Here is an 11,600-nt window from a genome sequence, read left to right on the forward strand (position 1 = left end):
TTGGGCCTAACTCAATTTTGCCAAACCTGAACACCTTGCTTGAGTGCCTGGAGTCTTGATCATTACCCATACCACTACTTTGGGCTAGTTCCCCAAGACCTAGCCTTTTAATAGAACTCAAAGCCTAGTCCCTTTAGCTATCAGACCATGTCTCACTAAACTTGGAGCTACTTTTCAACTCAAATAGAACCCTTGGACTTAGACTAGCTTATGGACTGTGACACATGCACATGCCCCGACCACCATTAAGACATTTAGCCTCTAGTCTTGGCAAATGTTTCGAACACCATCTGTATATGCTGGCCCTTTGTGCAAGTAGTTCCCTCGAATACCGTCGATACATATTGGGTTGCACACCATACTTGGGCATCCTAGGCTAGGGTCATGCACAATATGCAACACAACTAGGTAGTAGGTGGGTTTAGGCACATCTTCACATTTCTGCCATGCTAATGCTATTTTTATGGCTTGTAAATTCATATAAGCGTTCACCAGTGCCCACACCTGGGCCTAGCTCAATTTTGCCTAACTGAACATTGTGTCTAAGCCTTTGGAGTTTTAATCACTGCTTATACCACTGTTTTAGGCTAGTTCCCCATGACCTAGGCCTCTAGTAAGCATTAAGCTTGGTCACCTTGGTAGTCAAACCCTATCATGCTAGAACTAGAACCACTCTTTGACTCGAAGAGCACCCCTAGGCCTAGACAAGCTTGCAAACCATGACACAAGCACATGCCTCAACCAACATTGAGACATGTTGGCCTTTTGGTCTCAGCACATGCTTTGACCACCAATGGCACATGTTGGCCCTTTATGTGGGCAGTTCCTTCAAACACCATCGATGTCACAGCTGCAAGTATCAAGGTCCTGAGCACCGACCTGCTTTGCTCATAAGGGCATATAGCCCTAGTTCTCATGATATAATCTCATTGTGGCATTAGTTCTCATGATATTATCTCATTGTGGCATGGTGAAAACCCAACACCAAGCCTGCTCAGATCATCTGCAAGCTCTTATGCTAGATTCTAAAGGCACAATAATGATACTGGTTAGTAGCCAACTCAAGACTACACTAGGCTCATCTCGTGCCACAAAACTTATATCTCAGGGTCTTAGACTTTAGCCTCACTCTAAGCTACCAACATGCATGTTGGGCACTTTACATCATGCCCCTCCCACCTCAAGGGACTTAAGTGTGTTACCCTAGCCATAATATGCACTATTGATTGGCTATAAGGGTCTAGCATCATGCTTGCTTATTAGCCCACTTAACCTTTAGGCTTGATGGTGCCCTTTCTATGCAAAAACCATCCCATGATCATTGGTTACTGATTGAACTGGCTCAAAGAGGGGAAACTAAAAGGCATAGCAAATGTTATCGTCTAACCATATGGTTTAACATAAAGGTGTGATATGAAGCCAACTGGCCCTAATTGTCCTCGGGTTTACCATGACCTGAGGAGATACTATGACACATTCATGACTTGACCATGACCATCCACTTAGACACCATATATGCCTAGGAGTAGCTCACTTCAAATGAGCTATGCCCCTACCTGCCTGCTAGCCAAAGGGGTGGTAAAGAGCTAACACTAGTTATCCCCCTATAGATAGCGTAAAAGCTTTCCTAACCATCCTAATAGAATTGTAAGAATGCTTAAAATGGGGACACTTTTCTCCTTAGCCATCTTAGGGCCTTTCTTCACCTAACTCAGGGCCTAGTGACCTTCTTCTTGGTCACCATAATTTTAACATTCCATTCATTGCTCCACTAACTCACTTAAGGGCCCCTGCACATGACTTTGATTGATAGCACCCAATTGGCTACCAAGCTCCAAGGTACCCACCTTTTGGCTCACACCGTCCACACCCACTATTAGTAAAATGTTCTAAGACTTAAACTGCCTATGCACAAGTCCAAAACCACTGTCCTAACGATAAGGTCTCTTCTGTTGCTTAGCTTAGGGTTAATCATGGTTGGGCCAAGGCACACCAAGGCCTGACCATGACACTTTTCCTTACTTAATATGTTGATGCCCTCAACAATGCCAAGACCACACCCAACTCTCTTGTTGCACATAGTTGACATTTTTTCAAATGTTTCACACTTGTGCCCTCAAGGATTTGGTTGAGATCCCATCATATAAGGCACTTCCTATTCATCCATTGTTAATAGAAAGGGATCATCCTAACTCCGTTGCACCTTATTGCTATCTTCACATTTGACCACTAAACTTAAACAGTTGCTCGATAAGTGCACTGCACTACTTCAACCATGATCACATCATGTTCAACTTTGAGGCACCCTTATTAAACATGACCCTTACTCGACTGAATGACCACCTACTTTGCTAGACATTGGTGTGCCCCACTAGACTGAACTATCACACCAGCTGTACATATATGGCACTAAATTTTTAATGCACCACTCTAGACAAAATGCTTAGGTCAACTGCACTCATACAGCACCACTCATAATAGACCTTAGCATGGTGGCATTCAAACACTTTGGTCATCTCATAACTTGGGTCCTCTCAGCCCCTTAAAGGTCACATTGTTAGGTGTGGCCCTCTAGCCAACCACTCTTGTGGTGATACATTAATGCTTGCTATCAAACTCAATAAAATTGTAGGCTCCACTGCCTTGGCTCAGTACCACTAAAAATCTTAAGTCTCCCTTATTTTTACTTAAACTTAGCTCGACTCTACATGTAACCATGTCTCTATAATGGTTCCACAACTCGTCTGCCTTAACTTTGGCAAATCTTAAAGGGCATCTCAAAGCCCACACAAAGTGCAAGGATCCATCAATCCACTCGATCACACTGTTCATTAACTACTCTATCTCTGGGTTCACCAACCTAATCGATACTTAAAGTTCATTGACCTATTCAAACTCATGGCCATCCCATTGGCCAACATTTACTCAAAGACTCTATATTTGGCTCAACTCAATAAGCTTTTCTCCACCTTGTTCAAACTCATATGGTCTACTGACCGAAAGCAAACTTGAATGCCAATACCATTGGCTTTGCTCAACTCAATTAGTCCTCTAACCCACATAACTCAAGGCCTTGTCAACTGGCCAAATTTCGCTTACTCATTTCATTGAACTACACATTGTCATGGTCTGTTAACCACCGCATCTCATAAGGCCTTCTCTCTTAGCTAACATAAAGCACAGTCTACTAACCAACACATTCTCGTGATCTTTTAACCATTAGAACTCATGGTCTGTAAACTGTTACAAACTTAAGGCTTTAATTAACAATCAATTCAAACTCCTCTGCCTCTACTAAATGGCTCCACTCTTGGACCTAAATACTCAGCTTATACTTCCACTACAACACCTGTACCATACAATAACTGAACATGTTAGTAACTAATCTCAATATGTATGACTTCTATCCCTCAGGTCAAAACACATTCAGCCTACATAGCCTTACTTAAATACCATTTCAAGGTGTAGCCTTTTTTTGCATTTTGGTCTTAACATAGTTTTTCCATCCAAAAGGCTACACATACCAGCACAAGCTAACACTTTTTGCTAGGTGAAGCTAGATTCCTATGCCCTTTCATTTGGCATCCAAGAGCCTACTTGAGGGCCTTTCACTTAGGCCACATTTTCCCATGTATCACCTTGATGGCTCATTTTTTAGTCCACATAGCCACATTATCACAATTACACCATGATAGCTCTTTTTGAGCATAGTACCACCTTGATTTCTCAATCTCATGCTCACACTTGGACTACGTTAGTCCCATTGCTAAGCTGAAATAGGCATTGATACCACTCATCACATGCCATGACCCAACCATGCGACACTAGACTACTCTTAGTCGAGGTCAGCCTTTCTCGAGTCCATTTTTCCATGGACAAATCATTACCAATCCTTCGAGTCGTATACTCTTGAGCTCTTCCTAACTTAAACCTTGTACGGTCACATGTAACATTCCCAAACTTAATAGGGAGAACCAACTCCTATCATCTCATCAGCCCATGATTCTTAGGGTGGCCATAAGCATCCATCTCGGCCAGTTGGCATCAAGGTCCTCAACACCGATCCGCCTTACTCATAAAGGCATACAGCCCTACTTTTCATGATATTATCTTATTATGGCATGGTGAGAACCCAGTACCATGCCTGTTTGGATCATCTACAAGCTCTTGTGCCTAAATCCTGAAAACATAGCACAGTTGCTAGTTAGCCACCAGTCTAGTGCCACACTAAGCTCATCTAATCCCATGAAATTCATATCTCAATGCCTTAGCCCATAGCCTCATTCTAGGCTACCCGCACGTATGATAGACACTTGACATCATGCTTACCCACCTTAAGAGACTTGGGTGTGCTACCTTAGTCATAGCATACCTCTATCGATTGGCCATAAGGGTCTAGCATCATGCCTGTTTGCTAGCTTACTCATCCCTAAGGCTCAATGGTGCCTTTCTTATGCAAACACCATCCCATGATCTTTGGTTACAGATCAAACTAGCATAAAGAGGGGAAATTGAAGGGTGTAGCAAATGCTATCATCTAAGCCCATGGTTTAACATAAAGGCACGATATGAGGCCTGCCAGCCCTAACTATCCCTGGGCTTACCATGACCTAAGAAAACATCGTGCCACACTCATGACTCGACAATGCTCACCCACTTAGACACTACATGTGCCTAGGAATAGCTCATTTTAGAGTTGCTCGGTTTCCACCTACCCGCTAGCCAAAAAAGTTATAGAGACCTAACACCAGTCATCCTTTTATAAAGAGCGTGACCATGACAATCGGCATATGTTGACCATGACCATTACTATGACCATTATTTTGGGCTAGTGCCCTATAACCTGGGTCACTAGTTGGCCTCAAAGCCTAGTACCCCTAGCAGTTGGACCCTTTCTCTTTAAAACTAGAATTGTTTCTTGACTTAGAGAAAACCCCTAAGCCTAAACCAACTTATAAGCTGAGACACTAGTACATGCCTCGACTAGAATCAAGAAATGTTGAGCTTTGGTCTTAACACATACTTCAACCACCATTGGCAAATGCTAGCCCTCTGTATGGGCAGTTCCCTCGAACACTAATGACATATGTTGGGCCGCTCACCATACACAGGTATCCTACACCCAAGCTGCACACAATATACACCACAACTAGGCAGTACATGACTTAGGCACATTTTCATATTTCTACCATGCCAATACCATTTTTATGATCTATAAATTTACATAAGCATTGGAATCTTGATCACTACCCATACCATTGATCTAGGCTAGTTCCTCATGACTTAGGTCTCCAATAGGCCTCAAAGCCTGGTCCCCTAACAATCAAACCCATTTTTACTAGAATTAGAATTGCTCCTTGACTTAGAGAGAACCTTAGAGCTTGGACCAGCTTACGTACCATGACATATTCATATTCCTCGATCACAATTGAGACATGTTAGCCGTTGGTCTCCACACATGTTTCAGCCACCATCAACACATATTGGTCTTTATGCAGGCAGTTCTCTTAGACACCATTGGTACATTCTAGGTTATGCACCAAGCATGCGTATCCTAGGCTGGGTCATGCACTATACGCACCATGGTCGGGCAGTAGATTTGTTTAGGCACATCTTTTTATTTTAACTATGCCAATGCCATTTTCATGGCTTGTAAACTCATATAACACTCACCAATGCTCATACTAGGGCTTGGCTCAATTCCATCAAATGTAAACACCATGCTTGTGCTGCTGGAATCTTGATCACTGCCCGTACCACTGCTCTAGTCTAGTTCCCTATGACCTGAACCTCCAGTATGCCTCAAGGCCTAGTCCCTCTAGCTCTCAGACTTTGTCCTGCTATAGCTGGAACTACTCTTTGACTCAAAATGAACCCCTAGGCCTATACCAACTTTCAAATTATGGCACATGCACATGCCTTAATCGCCGTCAATACATGTTGGCCCTTGGTTTCAGCACATGTTTTGACCACCATCAGCACATGTTGGCCCATTGTGCTGGCAATTCCCTCAAACACTATTGACACATCTAAGCCATGCACCAAGCATGGGAATTTTAGGCTTGGGCTACATACCTTACATATTACAATTGAGTAGTATGTGGGTTTAGGCACATCTCCATATTTATGCCATGCCATGCCATTTTTATGGCTTGTAAATTCATGTAACGCTCATCAGTGCTCGCACCTTGGCTTGGCTAAAATTTGCTAAACTTGAACATTAGGCCTGAGCCTCTAGAGTCTTGATCATTGCCTATACCACTATTATGAAGTAGTTCCCATGCTTTGGACCTCTAGTATGCCTCAAGGCCTAGTCTTCCTAGAAGTTAGAGCTTATCTTTCTAGAACTAGAATTGCTTCTTGACTTGAAGAGAATCGTTAAGCCTGAACTAGCTTACGAATCATGACACATACGCATGCCTTGACTACTATCAAGACACATTGGCCCTTGGTTTCTACACATGCTTTAATTACCATCGACACATACTAGCTCTTAGTGCAGGCAATTCCTTTAAACACCATTGACACATGCTAGGCCATGCACCATACATGGTATTTTAGACCTCGATCATGCACTATGAGCACTATAATCATGTAGTTGGTCAATTTAAGCACATCTTCATATTTTTGCTATGCCAATGCCATTGTTATGGCTTGAATATTCATATAATGGTCCCCTAAGCCTTTATGTGAAGTTTCATAGCAAGATGACTCATTTTTTATTTTTCATGATATTTAGATTTTTTCACAGTTCAAGATTTTTTAAAATTTTTTTAGATGAAGTTTTGGCCTTAAATTTGGTATATACATGATCCTTGTATTTTTGTTGGCATCCATAAAAAATTGAACTAAAAAATTGAAGTGTAGAAGATTTTGTGGCCAGTTGAAAAAAGCATCCTCATTTTAGATACTTAAATGGCTACTGGCTATGAACCTATAAAGCTTTAATGCTTTTTAAGGGGGTGTGAGTTGTTAGGGTTCCTTAGAGGATAGAGGGCTAATATAAGGATCAAGGACCAACACCCATTGCACATCATGTGTGCATAGCTTTGGACCCCCTACCTCAATTGCTGAAACCCCCAATGCCATCGGTCAAGTTCTCTGATGATGGTGCACTACGTAAAAAAATACGGCACCAGCACATGCCCAAGCCTAGAATCAAACTTTGGCCAAGACCTAGACCATCATTGGTACAATCTGGCTTTTGGTTTGTGCACATGCCTTGATCACCATTGGCATAATTTAGCCTTTGGTATAGGCATCTATTTAGACCACCATCGACACATGCTAGCCCTTGGTGAGGGCACATGTTTCAATTAGCATCGACATAATCTTGACCTAGAATGAGCGTATACCTCAATCAACACTGATAGAAGATGGCCCTTGGTAGTTGCCTTGAACACCATCAGCACATGTTGCCCTTTGCTATGGCACTTGCCTTGAACACCATTGGCACATGTTGGGTGTTATGGGATACATGTTCCTTAGACCAAAACCACTGACTGTGTAGCACCAAGACTACTCATAGTTGAGGTCAATCATTTCTAAGTCCATTTCTTCATGGATAGCTTGATATCGATCCTTTAAGCCATCATAATAGGGAGAAACCCAACTCTCATCATCTCATCAACTTATAATTCTCAAAGTGGCCCTAAGCACCCATCTCTACTTGCAGGCATCAAGATCTTAAGTATCAACCCACCTTGCTCATAGGGACACATAGCCTTAGTTCTCATAATATTATCTCATTTTGGCATAGTGAGAACCAAACACCATGCCCACCTGTATCTTAAGCAAGCCTTCATGCCTCAAATCTAAAGGCACGACATAAATACTGGTTAGTAGCTAGTTTGAAGCCTCACTAGGCTTATCTTATCCTAGGAAACTCATATCTTAAGGCCTCAGGCCTTAGTTTCATTCTAGGCTACCTACACACATTAGGGACACTCGACATTATACTCATCACATCTTCAGGAACTGGAGTGCGCTATCTGCTCTAGCACATCTCTATTGATTGGCCATAAGGGTCTAGTGGCATGCCTACCTAGTTGCCCATTCATCCCTCAAGCTCAATGGTGCCCCTCCTACACAATACCATCTCATGATCTTTGGTTACTAATTGAACTGGCTTAAGAAAAGAAAACTAAAAGGCATAGCATATGCTATTGTCTAACCCCATGTTCAATGCAAAGGCATAATATGAAGCTTGTTGGCCCTGATTATCCTCAGGTTTATCATGACCTAAGGAGACACCATGCCACACTCATGACCTAATGATGCCTACCTATTTAGATGCCACATATGCCTAAGAGTGACTCACTTCATACTAGCTAGGCCCCTACTTGCTCATTAGCCAAAGAGGTAGTAGAGAGCTAAAACTAGTCATCCCTCTATAAGGAGCATATGAGATTTCTTAGCCATCCTACTAGAAATCATAAGACTATTTAAAATAGAGACACTTTTCACCTTAACCACCTTAGGGCCTTTCTTTAACCAACTCAAGGCTAGTGACCTATCTTTTGGGCATCATAATTTTAGAATTCCACTCGTTGCTCCACCAACCCACTCAATGATGTGCATGCATGGCTTCAATCGATAGCACCTGATTGGCTACTTGACACTAGGGCGCCTACCCACTTGCTCATGTATCTTGGGGCCTAGGGCTTACACCATCTGCACACATTGTCAGCAACATGTTCCAGGGCTTACACTATATGTGCACAACTCCAAGACAACTCCTATGACCACAAAGTCTCATCTATTACTTAGCTCAGGGTCAATCATGATAGGACCAAGGCATACAAGGGCCTAACCATGACATTGGGACTTGCTACGACACATGCTTCAACCACCATTAGCACCTATAAAACTTTCGTACAAGATATACCTATTTGAAAAAAGTGTTTGCATTACAGACACATTAATGTCTACTACTAGCATATTTGTAAAATCTCTCATGCTCTTTAAAGTGTGGTTGTTTAGCCCCCCTCTCTCCTTATAAAAGGATTAGGTATGTGTGATGGGCCTATCATTATGTACATCCACGACAATGTCCCCAGAGCAAAATCTAAGCCATGCATGCCTTTTAGTCATGTTGTCTTATGTCTGGTTGCTCTGGTGACTTGTAGGAGCCCATGGCCTCGATGAGTTGAAGTGCATAAAAAAAGAAGTTGATAGTGTAGAGCTCAAGCTCGTGCCTAAACTAATGCTACCTTATATCCTAGACTAAGTCCCTAAATTAGGTAATAGCCCTTGGTTTAGTGCAAGCAAAAGCTGCAATCATGGGCTTGCTTTGGCCAAGTACTTCAAGTATTTAGTAGTTTCATGGCCTCTTCTCATCAATCAAAAAAATGTCGAGGCCTGGCCAAGCTTGTACATGCAGCTAATGCTACTTAAAGCCCTAGGAACAAGTCTTTGAATTTGGCAAGATCCCCCTGGGGTGGTGACAGTAAAGTTTGTAAGTACGGTTCTAGCTAGACCACACATTGAAGGTGTCATGCCATTGTTGCCTATTGGATGGTAGGGGTAGTCTCGTGGCACTTGCTTGTGTTTTTCCTATGCTAAGTGATTGTGGCATGGCCTTGTACATCATTTCTTCCACTTGCTCATTGAGTAAACGATTAGGTGGATTATGGACCAATGTGCATAAATGTTGCCACTTGTACACATAGGCATATGAGTGGTGCTATGATTATTTGTGTTGGCAGGCTTTATGCTCGATGCATCGAACTATCCACCCACAATCCTTTTCAAATCTCCCCCATGGTCATCATACCTTAGGGGCACAATTAGGATCCAGTGTTGCATACCTAAATCGATGAAAATTGGATGTCTTGCTATCTTTCATCCATTTTATGTCTTTAGAGGCTATGGGTTAGACCTTAATTATGCCTCATGTCCAAAGTGAGTGACTCGAACCTCCATGGCTACATTAGTGCACTAGTATTCAATTATGCTTCAAATGTATAACATTTTGTAGGCACGGGCTCTCCACCTTTGTTCATCTAATGCTATGTATTTTACTTACTCCACACGTATGATGCTTGTGCTTTGTGTTGGCTTACTTAACTACTCAGTCAGTGTGTTGAGACCTATGTGATGCTAATGTCTAAAAGCAGTGCTACCTATTTGACCCTACTAGTAATCATATGCTTGTCTCAAAGATTAAGCCATGCATGTGTAAGTATGAACTAATTTAGACTATGAAACTACAAATGGCTCATTAAATGCATTATAGTTTGTTTGATGGTATCTACTACTTAGATAATGATAGTAATTCTAAAGCTAATACTTACAACAAACCTCAACTTCTAAAAGGGATGTATTTATTAGATAAAAGGTCAATGCAGGTTTTGCTTATTGCTCTGATGATTCACGATAACTTGACGAATCATACAACTTTTATGTTGGCAATGCATCATTCAAATTTTTGCCCTATTAGCTTTCGATGGTAGGATAATGGCCTACTATGATGGTGACAAGTGACAAAGAGTTAGGGTTTGATTACGGAGTAAGAGCCTGAGAAATGGCTACCACATCTAAGGAAGGTAGCAAGTGCACAAATGACCCAATCCTGACATGAGGAGCTAGTGACAGTAAATAATAGTGTATGGCTTTATGAGTATGGTAATTGGAATGAGTACAATCTAAATCCCCTAAAAAAGATCCATTGGAAGACAAGTCTAATGCCAGTAGCTGCAGTAATTCTAGCTCCAATAGTTATATTTAAGTTGTTGTAGTTAAAAAGCTCGTAGTTAGAACTAAGGCTGGGTCATTTAGTCCACCTCATGGTGAGCACTGATCTACTAGCTACAGTAATTCTAGCTCCAATAGTTATATTTAAGTTGTTGTAGTTAAAAAGCTCGTAGTTAGAACTAAGGTTGGGTCATTTGGTCCACCTCATAGTGAGCACTGATCTACTTGTCCCTACTACCAATGATGCTTTCTTAGCTTTAATTAGCTGGGTCATTCCTCTGGCACTATTACTTTAAATAAATTAGAGTGCTCAAAGTTGGCCTATACTTGTATACATTAGCATGGGATAACATCATAGGATTTTTATCCTAATGTGTTGGCCTTCAGGATTAGAGTAATGATTAACAACGACAGTCAGAGGTATTTGTATTTCGTAGTCAAAGGTGAAATTCTTGGATTTACGAAAAATGATCAACTACAAAAGCAATTGCCAAGGATGTTTTCATTAATCAAGAACAAAAGGTAAGGGCTTGAAGATGATCAGATACCATCCTAGTCTTAACCATAAACAATGCTGATTAGGGATCAGTGGATTAAGACTCTACCAGTGCATTATGAGAAATCAAAGTCTTTGGGTTTCAAGAGGAGTATGGTCGCAAGGCTGAAACTTAAAAGAATTGATGGAAGGACACCACTAGGAGTGGAGCCTACATTTTAATTTGACTTAACATAGGGAAATTTACTAAGTCTAGACATAGTAAGGATTAATAGAATGGGAGCTCTTTCTTGATTTTATGGGTGGTAGCACATGGCTATTCTTAGTTGGTGAAGCAATTTGTCTAGTTAATTTGATTAATGAATAAGATGTTAGCCTGCTAACTAACTACATGGAGGTGATCCTCCAT

General features: G+C 41.5%; 1 pseudogene; it reads left to right on the forward strand.

Moving 5' to 3' along the window:
• The first annotated feature begins 10,124 nt into the window (after positions 1-10,124).
• LOC149516846 (18S ribosomal RNA) lies at positions 10,125-11,336 on the forward strand (annotated as a pseudogene).
• Positions 11,337-11,600: the final 264 nt, after the last annotated feature.

Source organism: Durio zibethinus, chromosome 9, assembly GCF_047325235.1.
Source record: "Durio zibethinus cultivar Kanyao isolate XHJ-2024 chromosome 9, ASM4732523v1, whole genome shotgun sequence".
Taxonomy (NCBI): domain Eukaryota; kingdom Viridiplantae; phylum Streptophyta; class Magnoliopsida; order Malvales; family Malvaceae; genus Durio; species Durio zibethinus.